The sequence below is a fragment of the Tachypleus tridentatus genome, chromosome 13 (genome assembly GCF_004210375.1).
Source record: "Tachypleus tridentatus isolate NWPU-2018 chromosome 13, ASM421037v1, whole genome shotgun sequence".
Lineage (NCBI taxonomy): Eukaryota > Metazoa > Arthropoda > Merostomata > Xiphosura > Limulidae > Tachypleus > Tachypleus tridentatus.
Window position 1 is genome coordinate 187,557,377 of NC_134837.1, and position 15,642 is coordinate 187,573,018.

Genomic DNA, 15,642 nt, shown 5'->3' on the forward strand with positions numbered 1-15,642 from the left:
CGTTGGTAAAAGAGAAGCCCAAGAGTTGGCGGTTGGTGGTGATTACTAATTGCCTTCCCTCTAGGTTATGAAGGTGAGCTACGTTTCCTTAGTATTACGTTTAGTAGGGTCAACAACAGTTTGAAAACAAAGGTATTTAGAAAGGAAACCGATTTGAATTTAGATACAGGAATAATAATGAAAATAAAACTGTCGAGAAAGTAATGTTAATAAACGTTGAATGAAATAAACCATTTTAATAAAGGAGTACAATCTTTGAATAAATAAAACACGAGGGGAATGTTCATAGTTTTTCTAACCTCAGGGTTATGTTTGTGTATTTAACTGTTTAGTTTGGTTTGTTTTGAATTTCGCGCATAACACGAGGGCTATCTGCTCTAGCAGTCCCTAATTTTTTTACCAACGAATAGTTGGATTGTCACATTTTAACACCCCGACAGCTAAAAGGGCGAGCATGTTTCGTTTGACGGGGATTTGAACCCGTGCCCTTCGGATTACGAGTCGATTGTCTTTGTTTTTAAAACTGGATGGTACCACGGTAACAGTAAAGTTTTTAAATTATATAGTTTCCCTATCCTGTTTTCTGAATCTTAAAACTCTTTAAAGTTCAATCAACCTTTCAAGAAAAGCACAACCGCTTTCTTCAATATCCATGTTAACTTTTCGATATCATTGTTAAAAATATTTTAGTGTTGCTCATGCACTGTTATCTCCCATATGCACAGTTAACTATATACAAAAATTTTGGGAAATTATCGTGTTATTTTGTTATCTTTTTACAAAAGTGCGAAGTTCTTGGAAAAATTATCGTGCTATTTTGTCCTCCTATCAGTGATTCCAAGAAGTACTCCGTGATATCTCGTACCTGATTGTGATGTTTGCTATTAAGACACTCGGTGTAACATTTCCTGGAATGGCATATTTTAAAACTTTATAGATGCAAGTACTTCTCTAAATATGAAAGAAAAGCAGTGTGAATTTGATGTGGTTTGTCTATGTTAGGGTTATTTAATATTCTAAACAGGTCGAGGAGTGTATAAGGCCTAAAAAGATTGTTTTGTGTACTTGTTATCAAAGTGTCACAAGCGTCAAATTGTCATTTAATCTTTTAGATTTTGTAATTAATCCTACAAAAGTGTACGTTCCAAAATAAAAACATTGCCTCAATGTTCTCAGCAGTTTTATCACAATTATAAAAATGTGGATATACCTCAAATATGTCTGATATTTTAAACGCTTCGAATCGCAACAATACATGTCTCGTAAGCTACATCTCTAAAGTAAAATAAAACACGCGAGTAACTGGTTTAAATATTTTAGTGCTTTATTGGAAATAGAAAATTTTCATAAATAAAGTAAGTGATGTTTTTAAGCACCTTTTATGAAATGGAAGTCAGAAATGGAAGAATACAGTATTACATATATCGTAATTTTTGGAAATTATTATGAACAAGTTTATAAACACTGACAAATCATTCAACATCATTTTTAAGCGCAAGGTTAAACAATGTGTTATATTGAGCTATGCTCACAACGGACATCGAAACAAGATTTTTAGCGTTATAAGCCTACAGACTTATCACTGAGTTACTATACGGGGAGAGTAGAAAGGAACAATCCTTCTGTACCAAAAAAAAAAAAAAAAAAACCAAACAAAACTACTACTAATTTACCACAGAAACGATATCGTGCTAATATGAAACTTTCAGAAAAAATGCACTTTGTCGACTCACTGTCAGCCTTTCTACTGGATCAGGAACAACTACAAAACTGGTCGACTCACTGTCAGTGTTCCTACTGGATCAGGAACAACTACAAAACTTGGCTTATTACTTATTCGCTGACTATGATATTCAAAATACTTAACAAGATAGTAACGGTACGACTTTTGAATCATGTGATATTTGTGAAATGTATTAATATATTCATAACTGAAATGTGAATGTACTATTCAACGAACTTATGGTCTCGTTAGATTATAAGTCAAATTTATAGCGGGAATTTTCCACATAAGAGGGTTTTACAAGAAGCTCGTTACACGTGTTAATAACAGCCCGAGATTCTATTCTTAGAATTTCTACGTCACCTTCCTATACACACATAGAGCGAGAAGTCACTATTCGCTGCCAACTATTCAGCTTTAATTCTATCGTGTTGCTAGAGCTATGAAATTATTATACGTGTACTGGTTTATGGAGATACCAAATTTCACTACATTTTCTTAACATTACCACAAATTTTCATCAAGGAGGGTATGTACTAAATAGGCCTAAAATGGCAAGATAAATATAATACATTGTAAAGGGTAATAAACAAAAGTTTGTGTTGGTAAACTGAATCGCATTCGTGATTATTAAGACTACTTTTGGTCCCTTTTGTAATGAGTACAATAAAACGTACATACATTGCGTTTGGCCCTAAAGTTATACTAAGCTACAAATACAATTGACAGAAAAGTATGTAATTAATGTGGGTAAGGATAATCACTAAGATAAGCTTTCACAGTTCTTGGAAGTTCTAACGTATCGAGGTTATCGTCCAAAAGCCAAGAGCTAAGTGAAGGGTCAGCTCGTGCTTGTAATCTTTTATTGGCGGTCAATCTACAGAGGTGTTGCAAGGATAGAACGTATTTGTATAATGGCCTATACAAACAAACACGAGTATTTGTCCGTCCCGAATCATCCAGCCATATACACGAAGACGCTTTAATTGACTGGCTTAAACGAACGAAGTATTCGACAAGATGTAGAACGCATTCAAATAACGGCATGCATGATACAAGCGAGTCAGGACAGTCTAGACGAAATAGCCCACGAGCGTAATGTATTCTCACACTCGTGGGACCGCGTTCGGTCTGTACACTGATAGAAAAAAGGAAGCGTGGATTGGCACTGTCTCGAACTAAAAATGTTCCTACTTGTTTATTTTGAAGTAGATCAGACGCCTGTTGCCAGGATAACCCCTCATAATAATAGCCACACATTTTTAACTTCTGAATAGTTCTGTTTATAAGTTGAAAATCCTCATTGAAATCTAAGTTCATATCATCCCCCTGGGAGTCGTTGTGCTGGAAGGTACAGAAGCAAAAACAAGCGGGTAAGGTGTGCAAGGCAGCTTCTGTGAAAATGGTGTAAATAAGCAATTGTTTGCAGAACTTGTGATGGTCTTTTTAACTGGAAGAACGTTTAGCGAAAGCCATGTACCAAAACAGGTTTTGGTGAATAGCACACGAGGTCTGTCTTGAAATGATGACACAAAATCAACATATTTAACTGGCATATCGATAATGTGATGTTAGGCTTAGATCCTGTCAGCGTTTTTAGACTTAAGTCACTTAAATAAAATTCCAGCTACTCAAGTTGTAAACTGGATTTCTCCTCAAAATGCTAGCACATTCACTTGGCACAATAAATACATTTTATCTGCAGGTCAAAGCAAGACACTTCAAGGAATCCCAAAACAACTGTTTTGGCGCGTTTTTGTTAAATGTTGAATTGGTTGAATAGGTGAAATCTTACTTTCATCTTGTTTTCATAAACCAGTCTGTATTCCCGATATAAATTACCTGAAAAAAACAACAAAATGCATTTTGATAGTTAAGAAGACCTAAAATGTTAATAAAATATTTGTAAAGAACGATTTTCAACATTTATCTCATATATTTATTCTATTTTAACATCACTTCTAATTAATTTATCAAGTGATTTATACGTTGTCTTGCCACTTTGTTATATTTTATGTAACACGTAATGCAAACACATTAGTTATTATTTATTATTAAACATTTCACAGATTCTTTCTATTTTTCGGTGCAAATGCTTAAAGTTTTTAAAACACCATTAATCATTTTCATTTCATTTAATTTTTTTCAATGTAATAGAGCTATATATATTATATATATAATAATTTGTGGTACGTGTGAAATATTTAAATTACTACATCCTCTGCTGACACGAATTAAACTTTAATGCTAACATCTTTTTGCAAAGTTTTTTCAGTGTAATATATATTGTTTTAGTAGATGTTCAACACACCAGGCGCTTCTAAAGACCATTAAATCTATGTTATTATGATGATAATACCCATACAGGGAGGTAGTTCATTGTTTTACTGTCGATAGTGTATTAGGCAAATCATATTTTTAGTAGCTTATCGGGCAGCTTTCACATAACGTTATTTATAACAGAATGTAAGTCTATAAATAATTAGAAGCGGATACATCAAAAGTTGGGATAAAAAATACAATATTAGAAAAGAACAACAATAAAGCACAAAACACATCAGAATATATTAAAAGTCATTAACAGTTCTTTTAAACTTACCCATTTATTGAAGCAACATGTATTTGTATATCCGTAACCCACTTACTTGCAGTCTTTGCTTCCGATGTTGATACGATTTTAACTTCACTAAAAACATCAGTAATTTTAATATATAACCGAACGTTTGTATGATTCGCGACTGCTGTAACGTGTCCAGTCACTACCTCTTTTGTCGTCTCAGGTTCGTGATGAAAAATTAAGTACAAACAATAGTGCTCAACTGGTATGTGGATTTTCAAAGAACAAGATATAGTTTCGACAGCTTTCCCGATATCTAGTCGAGCTTTACGCAGAACAATTAAACTATACAACATTTCTCAGAACCCTCTTTCGGGTTTCTACACCGTACGTTTTTCGTTGAAACGGCCATAAAGCCGTCAGATCTAGAGCGCAAGTGCATAAGTATCTCCGCCCACTTTCCTGTGACGTATATCACCCCTGCTGAAAATCATTGGAACATTATTTCAGCTACAGATCCAGTGGTGAGAGAATAGAAAGGTTATCTATCCTCTGCTTTTTGGCCTTGTTATCCGTCAACGACCCTAACATGAAGTAAAAACTTGTCAAAGAACATGATGCAACTTCAGTATCACCACATATATACCATGTAGCTATAAAAAGACCAATTTACCCACTTTTAAATCAAGTGCCATGATATACTACAGGGCCAGTGACACACGATGCACTTTAAAACATAAGCAGTACAGGAGAAATTCACATTTTTTTTGTATAGATTAATCTAGTTATTACATATTTAATATTGTAGTTGTTTGACTGTTTTTAAGTATGACTAAATATTAACTGAACTATCTGACACATGAAAGAGTCTCTAGAAACTGGTATGTTAAATTACTGTCTCAAACGTTGAGAGGTTTTTTTCAGATCGTTTAAAAGAATTCACTAATCCCATTGAATACTTTGTAATAATAGATAACCAAAACAACTGAAAGAAAAATATCGACTCTGTGGCTTTGAGGAAACAAATACTCCTTATTTCATTCATATATCCTTAGAACAAAGGAAGATAAATTATATTCGACGTACCATATTATTTAAATTTTACCACATCAGGTTATATAGATTGCGTTGAAACCAGATACTCATTTTGTTTATCTTTTTTGATATTCTTTGCGCATAACTTCTCGCTCTTTCAGCTATAGGGGCGTTATAAAGTTACAATCAATTCCATTATTCGTTGGTAAAAAGAGTAGTCCAAAAGTTGACGGTGTGTGATGATGACTAGCTGCCTTTCCTCTAGTCTATCACTGCTAAATTAGAGACGGCTACTGCAGATAGCCCTCGTGTATCTTTGCGCGAAATTCAAAAAACAAACAAGGAGTACTTTATTAGAAATTCAGATATTTTCTGTACTAAAAATTTCAGCGTTTACTGGAAACGTGCTAAATATCTTGAAAATACATAAATAGTATTGGACGACGTATCGATACAGATGTATCGCTGTATCGACAGTCTTTAGTTTTCCTATAACAGATGGACCATACAGTCGATAAGCTGTATTGGTTGTAGCTGTCTTTCTTCCTTACTCGTTTATTGGAGGTAACATATGCTATGATCAGGTGATATCTCTATGGTTACAACCTCCCTTATGTTTCGATAGGAGTGACCAGATACGTGGTTATCCTTAGTCACTATAGGTTATTCTGTGATTTTCAATTCAAACAAAGTGAGATGTAATCAGCCTGGAAAATAAGTTTGGATAAATCAGTCAGCCTAAAAATAAGTTTTGGAGAAGTGTAGTCAACTTGATCAATCCACAACTCCAGTGTAGGTTAAAATTTATTTCCCGAGAAATATCATATAGATAGACTCGCTAATAACAGCAGATTTGTTCAGCAATAAAGATAATGATACGTATTTGATAACCTAACTTATTTTTCCTTTGTGTGTATGAAATGATGAAAGTGTACAAGTTTGATGCAATGAACATGATCTTTACTACGAAACAGATGAAAAAGAAATTCAGCATACATATTTGCACCCACGATAAAAAAAAAGTTTTTTTTAATGTATTGTAATTAAATACACATCCTCTCAGGATAGATTTCTGTTGAACAAATTATGTTGATCTTTATATAGAAGTACACTTTCGAACTAAAAGTAAAAATTGAACGAAGAAACACGCTTTCATTCTATGAGTAAACTTGGCTTCTTTGCCCATTTGACAACATTACCTCATTACTCTTGTGTTCTCTTAGCTCTGGTCGGCTGTGACGTATAGACAGTGTTAATTCAGCAGCATACTCTAGTGGCTAATTCTTTTAACCTATATTTATACGCCACTGCAATATCTTTTTAGTCATAAAATAGACGTTATATTCTATAGAGAAACAAGTAATAAAGCAACTAGTTCTTGGTCAGACTATACATAGAGATGGACTCTTTTAACGAGCTTTACGAAGATAGCAATGGGTAGAGACAGGACTCATTCTGTGATCAAGTGAGACGTCTACAGTTTATTTAGTTTTACATTATGCAACATGTTTCATTGACAACTCTCCAAGATATCAGCAGCATTGTCTGCTCTTGTCAAGATTAGGACGCAATTTAGATGGAGAAGGAGGTGTGAATAGTCATTCCAATCTCTAAACCTTGCTTTATTTGAAGTTCATAGACTGACATAACCACAAATAAACAATGAGTTATTACTGTCTAGTTACATCATTGATAGTAAAATAACTGTACATGTCAATGATATGTTCATGGCTGCTAAACACAAATACTGTATGATGAAGAACTAACTGCTTGCAGTTGTAAGTCTTTGTAAAGTGGTACTACTTCTGTAGTGACAGTTACTGTCCAGATAAACTATGCATTGTTGAAATAATCAGTGTACTTTAAAAATCTGAAATAATTGATAGCACATTGGATAACGACAATGAAAAAAAATATGGCTTTATCATAGTGCATGGAAACATGTTAAGTGCGTGTCTAGTTGTTGAACGTCCTGTTTCTGAACTCATTGTGGAAGTTCAAACCACTCTTGCCATGACAGCATCAAGCCATGCAGTATGAAATTCCACCAGTGAAATGAAACCAAGATAAAGAATTCAAGACTCCAGGAATAACAACTAAAGGCTCAGGTCTAGCATGGGCACTTCTTATCACGTGACAAGGACAAATACAGTTGAAACCACACAGGCGACGAAAGTAGCATTGTACACTTTATCAAGTGACAAGGTAAAGCTCAGGCCTGCACAAACAGAAAATATAGCACAAACACACAGAATATTTGACACTTGTATAGTTAGTTATGTGCTGTAACATCATTATAAACCATCAAGCTTTGGCTTTTAGACTGTGGATCTCCACAGTTCTAAAACATGTTATTCCCCAGATATTGCTAAGCATCAGATCTTGAGGGCACCATAGTGTTATACACAGTTTTTTTGGCTATAATGAATCGTGTTACTTGTATAAATACTTCCAAAGGATAACACAAACTATTGGGCGCATGCTTGACAAGTTTGTTGCTCTCAACCAAAGTGACTAGGATGAATAATTACCCTACTTTAAAATGGCTAAAGCATCACCAAACACAGGATTTCAGATTGTTTGCTAAATATAATAATGTTTTGGCAAGAACACCTTCTCCCTGTTAATGAGATATGTGATCTTTGCCATAAAAAAGGATATCCATACAATTTACAAGAGTATGTGCAGTGATTAAAGGTTTCATTAGTTGATGCACATGGATTACTTGGACGTGAACAGTAAGAAAAGGCCACCAAATTTAGAATAAATAAAATGGTAAAGGAATGGATGTGGCAGAGAGCATTGGATCTCACTTTGGTACAATGTTGGCAGTATGAAAGCAGCTTGGACCTGGTTTTATCGGTTCGTAATTTGTATTATGACAGATTGCTCCACTGACATGAGTTACAATAGATGTGAGACATGTGAAAATGCGTGGAACGTGTTGCTTAGTTGCTTAATACATCATAGCCGAGGCTATAGTACACTAGCTTGATCAAAACTTAAAGATAATGACAAATCAGGAGATACGAGGATATCATCTCTCAATACATCGACTTCCAACGAGTAAAAAAAAAAAAAAAGTTGAAAGTACTTATCTGGCTGTTCATGATAAACCAGATAAATAACTTATAGTTAGAGGGGAAGGACAGCTATCAAAGTCAGTTGTATCAACACCAATGGCTTGCTGACTGATACAGCTGTATATAGATATGTTATTTAGAAGGCAGGAAGGTTTATCTATTGAAAGATTATTGGAACTGAAAGTGTTTAGCAGCCCATACTTTCTAAACTTTGTTGGTTTGGTGTTAAACCCTATTGTATACTAGTACTATGCCAGCTATGGGTATCAGAACCCAATGTTTAGTGTTAAAAGTTCAGACATAGCACTAAACCACTGGGATCCTGTGCTATCAAGGAGAGTTTCATCATATTAAATATTTGCCGGATATAAGAAGATAACTGCTTGATTATCAAAGTTATGATTGACAATTTTATTGCCTGGAAGGATGATAGCTAAGAGTTAAACACTAAGTTGAAATGGCATTATAACTGAGGACGATTGAGCTATCTGATGGTATCTCACGGTATATTGTAAGCTTTACTCAGTATGATGATCACATCACAACTTAGGACGATTGAGCTATCTGATGGTATCTCACGGTATATTGTAGGCTTTACTCAGTATGATGATCACATCACAACTTAGGACGATTGAGCTATCTGATGGTATCTCACGGTATATTGTAAGCTTTACTCAGTATGATGATCACATCACAACTTAGGACTATCATGTGTTGACAATTCTATGACTGGAGGAAAATGATATTTCTTGTTTTTCTAAGCTACCAAGTAAATTTTCTTAAAATGTGATTTATGGGTTAAAGGAATCATTCACCTGATCTATTTGAGTGCTGATAATACGCTGGAGCATGCCACCTAGTCGTTATTAGGTCCTTTCCCCCCTCGTAAGTCTGGAGAATATATTTCATTTTCCTATGCGTTGAGAAGGTTGTCCCTCTTCTGAGGGCATATTGGTATGTTGTAGTAATAATACGAGCACTTATTTCTACTGATGAGAATTTCTTATGAAAATTTAGTTTGGTTGAATTCTGCCAGAAAGTATTTATTTTGTGATTACTAAGAAAAACAACAAGACGAGTTTCACGACTCCTAGATGACAGCACATTACAGGATTGGAGCTACCGAGTCGCAGCTTTGAAGTTAACACGAGAAACTAACCGAAATAGTTTGCATAGAAATTGAATGCAGTCTGTTACAAGTTACCAGAGTAGTGAAAACGTGTAATGCTGATATATGTTTATGACAATATATGTGTATGGGCAATGCGTAAAGTATATCACTAATAACACAATGGTTAGGCAACATATAAACTGAAAATTATTTTGATTTGGATGCTAAAACGTTGTCAGGTAAAGTTTTAATGGACTAAATAAACGTCCATATAACCAGTGTCGACCGAAAACAATTTAGTAAACTGTAACACCACCGTTACTAGAAACCGGGTTTCTATACACAGGTAGCCCCATGTGTAGCTTTGTACTTAATTCCAAACAATCAATCAATCAAAGCAACGACAATAAAAGTTTAAAAATTAAATTTTAAAACATTGGATTACATCGAATCGCAATCTGAGTATCGCGGGTTCGAATACCCGTCACATTAAACATGTTCGCACTTTCAGCCGTGTGGCATTATAAAGTTACAGTCAATCCTACTATTCGTTGGTAAAAGAGTAGCCTAAGAGTTGGCGTTTGTTGGTGATGACTATGTTTTCCCTCTAGTCTCACATTTTAAAATTAGGGACAGCTAGAGCAGATAGCCCTCGTGCAGCTTTGCTGCAAATTCAAAACAAACAAACAAAACCAATTAGTAAATCCATGCATTGCCAGGACTTGATAGAAACGTTAATAAACAATACAACATAAACACAAATATTATTAATTTCAGTAAATAATGGAATTCAGATAAAGAATCAGAAACAATATTCCAAAGTTAAAATACGTTAAGATGAATAACAATATCGAGCAACATAATTCAATCTAACTATCTCACAAGTCAGGTAGACCACAAGGTTATATCTCACGTATCTAGCTATCTCACAATCTTTCACAACAGTAATATCTGTATAGTCACTGTTAGGGGAAGCTTGTGTCAGGTTCATAATATTAACATATTCAGAATCAACGTGCTCTAGCTAGAAGGTGAGATTAGTTGAACTAAATGACAGATTTGTTTGTTTTGAATTTTGTACTAAGCTACACAGTGGCTATCTGCGCTAGCCATCTCCCATTTAGTAGTGTAGGACTAAAGGGAATGCTGGTAGTCACCACCACCCACTACCAACAATTAGGCTACTTTTTACCAATAAATAGTGGGATTGACTGCAACATTATAATGCCCCAAAGACTACTACATGATAGAAGGAATAATAGATGAACAAAAACATAAGGAAATGAAAGTAGAATTGACTACCTCGTAAGGACAACTGACCTGAAGACATGGGGTATCCATTATTTTCGTTAATACTAGCGAAAGAATGTTTCAGTTTTGATTTTTTTATGTTGTTTGTTATTAAGAACAAAGCTACACAAAAGGTTGTGATGGAATACTGTCAAACAGAAAGATTAAGTTATTTTGTAAGCACGTTGTTTTAAAATATTTTTAACATCGTTCAATACAAGGCATAGTTGTAATAGATGAAATTAAGCTGCGAGTCTTGTTGCCAGAGATGGAAAGTAATATCCATGTGGTGATACTTTGTAAGTCGTAGTACGTAATACTAAATTTGTATCAAGAATAAAATCCGTAAGAAGAAGCGATATAAATATTAGTGAACTCTAACAGTCACAAAGAGGTGTTTTCATCAGCATAGACTCGAGTCAGTGCATGAAACCAGAAGTAATAGTCATTACCTATTTCCTTTCCTAACTAGATAGCAGTGAAAGGAATATTAGTGTGTTGAAGGTTAAGTTCTGTTGCTTGCTGTCTGGCAGCATGGCTAAAGGTATTGGTCAAATGTAGACTCAATAAAAGGTTGCAAATGCTAGGTTGAAACAATTAGAAATGTTGGTTACTTAAGGTATAATTTTAACATTCTGCTTCTATTGGTTATTCATGGTTGTAACTAAATGGTTTAGACCCATTTGCAGCCAACATATGTGGTCAAAATTTCAAGGAATTGGAATGAATTTGTCCTTGGATTTCCAGGGATTTCACTAATTAAGATAAAATTCTTCATTTCTCAAGCTATCTTTCTTATTTTCAACCAGCCAGTAGTTCTCCATTATTTATTTCTGACTTCCAATAAATATTTTGTTATGTTGCATGAGAATACATCACTGATTTAGACTAGTATGCTGAGGGATTCGTTTTCAGTGGCTGACTCTTTGATTCCCAGTGCCAGCTTGATGTTTATTACAGGTGTTATCCTGGATTAAAATATGTTGTTTGTCAATGTGTTGGGCATTGCAGAGCTCAGTTTTGTTATCCAAAAAAATACTTCCAAGGTATCCCTTCAGAGAGAGTGATATGTTCAAAAACCAACAATGAGCTGTGGCTATAGTCTCCAGAGGTCAAGCAGCTCTCATTTCCAGCAATGATAATCACCTTCTTGATTCTGGAGGAGCCGAACCCACCAGTTTCACCACCCATGAAAGCAGAGCTCAATTTTATTATCCAAGAAATACTTCCGAGGTATCCCATCAGAGAGTGATGTGTTCAAAAACCAACAGCTTTAATACTAGATACAAAAATCAAGAAAATTTTCCTGGAGATTGAATCCTTTTAAGGATCCACCAAACTACAGAAATGTTAGAACAGGATGGATCCTCCGATGCTGTCTACGACCAGATCTTCGCCACCGTAATGACTACTGTAGCACTAAAACTGATTGTCTCCATTACTGTGAAGAAAAGTTGTTAATTTTTACCAGTCGCCTAACCGTCAACTAGCCAATTGAGCTAAGGTGATGTACCCGTATCCATAAACAACCACTGAACTAAACTGAGATTTGGACTCTTCAGAACAAAGGAAGATTAGCTTTGACAGATCTATCCCAGCAAAACACAAAGAGGACCCTAGCTAAAGCTCAAGACGTCTTGAAAACAATTTAAGTATCTTGTACAATTTTGAATTTTCTTTAAATCTCAAATTTATTTCATGTTTATCCCTCTGTATCTTTATCTGTTTGTTTTAATATCTACATAATTTGCTAGGAATAGTTTTGCTTTCTCTACATCTAAATGTAGAATTATCGATATATTACTTTTGTTCATAATTAGCTTTTGTAGATAAAGTAGATCTTTGTCATATTATATGGAAAGTTTCTATGTTTATATCTACCATTCCTCTCAATTGTTGCTAGTTAATGTCCATTTACTTTGTTACATACAAAGAAAGGACAGAACAACTGAAAATTTCAATAGTCTTGTGAATGACATTAATTTTGTAGATCTAAATTTCCTGAAATTTTCATTATGAAAACTGCAAGAATTATGGATTCAACAAATATTATTAGGGATTATGTTTGAAACAGTAATTAATTACAACAGAATAATATAAACTGTTCTTAGTTGTCCAAATCCTTACATTTGTTACTTGTTTAACTTAGCAGTTCTATTATTTACCAAATCCTTACATTTGTTACTTGCTTATCTTAACAGTTCTATTATCTACCGTGCCCTTGTATTTGTTACTTACTCATATTCGTACATAAAGTTTACATTTTAGTGTTATTTAGGTGATAGTTATGTAATGTACCCGCACGTTGACAAAAGTCTACTATACATGTTTTCATAAGTATGTCACGGATTGTATCAGTTGTAATGATAAACTTGAGTGTAATAAGACATACTTGACATATCTTAAATATTTTAATTTTGTTAAAACTGCTTCCTTACAATATAAGAATTGACAATACAGTGTCTCGAAACGAATTTCGGGGAGTATAGTGTGCGAGGGGATTTCTTACAAATTATTTAAACATTCATGACATTCCTGAAGTTACTTTTAAAAATTTATAAAATGTTTTCCCGAAATAAACGAAATTGACGAATAAGTCTAATGTGAAGTTGTTGTTTCTGGTTCTGATAAAGTAGGATAGATCTTCAGTGAAATACCACGATTATATATCAATAATATAATGTGCTGCCATCTAGTGTGAATATGTTGTTCGTATTTCAGGGAATTTCAATTTGTTTATAAGTCTTAACCGAGAACAGCAGATATTTCCGTCAAAGGCTTCGGATACAAATATACACTATTGTCCTACACAATTTTTCATGTTCGCTTGCAACACTCCCTAAAAAATAAACAAGAACATTCTTATCCATGTCGACAGACGATGTCTTAATCAGATACATGTATAAAAGTGGCTTAGTCTCGTAGCGCCCGAGTGCAGGAACAGTATGATGTGTCGTTCTTACGTATGCATACAGTCTTATATTTAAAATAATCTACATTGAAATGAAGATAGATACATATAATGAAGTTATTGTTTTTTGTTCAAAGCTACACAATTGGCTAACTGCGCTCTGTCCACTAAAGGGAAATGTTACCTAGGTTAACCCAAAGGTTCGGCTAGGTCCACTGGAGAGCACATGTAAAAATAACGTCTGTGCACTGTAAATACGTATGGAATGAGGACCTAGGATAAGTGTGGTTACATTCTTCGTGTAGTCCACTCGCTCCTGGTGTCAATAAATATAAAACCTCTTGTTTAGAACTTGCCGCTATTTTCTAATAGCGGCAAGAAGCCAAACCAAAACAAGTGTTACAAGTATAAAGCCTGAACTCCATTTATTTTTGGTGGAATAATGATAATGAACTTACAGAAACTGGATTCTTGATAAATGCGTTTCCAAGTGGTGTAACAGTTCATTGTGAACAAAGTGACATCAGAACTGGAATGAAGTCGATTTCAGACAGCGCGTCTAACAAGGAAGAGTTAATTTCTTACATCTTGTCTCAGATAAGGTTCCAATGAAGGAAATTATTCAAATGCTGAAGCTATATAGATGACAATAAAGAAATTTTTGAATAAGACATTTCCGTCCGGTTTAAAGTGTTACAATTTATTTGAATATTTTTTTTTACTTTCACATTAATTGAAGACAGAAGTTTTGGTCAGTGTTGTTAGATGACCGTTTCATTTAAAAACTTATTACTGAGAATTTGGATCGAAATACCCAAACCCAACAATCCTGGTCGTTGTACTATTTCCAATAATTGTAAGCCTATTGAACACTTATTCTTATTTTGGTCACCACATAAAAGATATCCCTCTCCCCATGTTTGACGTCGTACATTAAAGACACTACACACTTTCTAAACACGATCTCTAACATTAAGAGCAACAGAAAACTTCCTCTAAACACTATTCTCTGTACTATGGACATTTCTTCTCTATACACAAACATTCCCCACAACAATGGCCGGGAAGCCCTAGAATCTTCTCTGCAAAAACTAGACAAACCCAACATTCAAATTATTACAGACTTAACTGAAGTAATACTTACACTTAACGGTTTTCAATTTAATAATGAATTCTACATTCAAACAAAAGGCACAAAATGGCATCAAAATATGCCAGCATTTTGATGGAAGGCTCGGAAGAAACTTTTGGAAAACTACACAGACAACCCAACGTTTTTGAGACGCTACATTTTTCATTTGAATAGGATACGAAGATTCATTAAGGTCATTTTATAGACATTAACACCTTTCACAGTTCTATTGAAGTTTACTCTAGACTATTCCACTACCCAAATAAGTTTCTTGGATGTAACCCTAACATTAAAACATGTTGTTCTACACAGACTTGTACAGAAAACCAACGGATAAACCACAATACTGACATAATCACAGCTGTCATCCTCCACACACCAAACACAATATCACATACAATTAAGTATTTAGATTAAAGAAGATATACCCTTACAGTAAGAACTATGATCGCTACATTAATTATTTGAAACAGACTATAGCTGAAAGAGGATATAAACAAAACACTATCACCCAACATGTCGATAAAAGGTAACAATATATCACATGCATCTAGCATGAAACAATCACCTGACACCATGTCTTGTCGTGTTCCTCTGATTACTACCTGTCACCCAAAACTAAAACATCTACCCTGGATACTAAAGAAACACTTTTACCTCCTTCCACTTTATGATCAATTCAAATCTGTTCCTGTCGTTTCTTTCAGAAAGAATACAATTTTATATTCACACTTAGTTCACGCTAAAGTAAAAATTTGTAAACCGACACCAGGTGAAAGACAACCTTACACTAGCAAGTA

The 15,642-nt window shown here is 34.4% G+C and overlaps 1 long non-coding RNA gene across 1 annotated transcript; it reads right to left on the minus strand.

The window, feature by feature from the left end:
- Positions 1 to 1,306: 1,306 nt before the first annotated feature.
- Positions 1,307 to 14,183, minus strand: LOC143239754 (uncharacterized). Its single transcript, XR_013021351.1, has 3 exons — positions 14,169 to 14,183; positions 4,323 to 4,864; positions 1,307 to 3,565 (listed from the first exon to the last, which is right to left on the minus strand). It is a non-coding gene; the product is annotated as an uncharacterized LOC143239754 (long non-coding RNA).
- Positions 14,184 to 15,642: the final 1,459 nt, after the last annotated feature.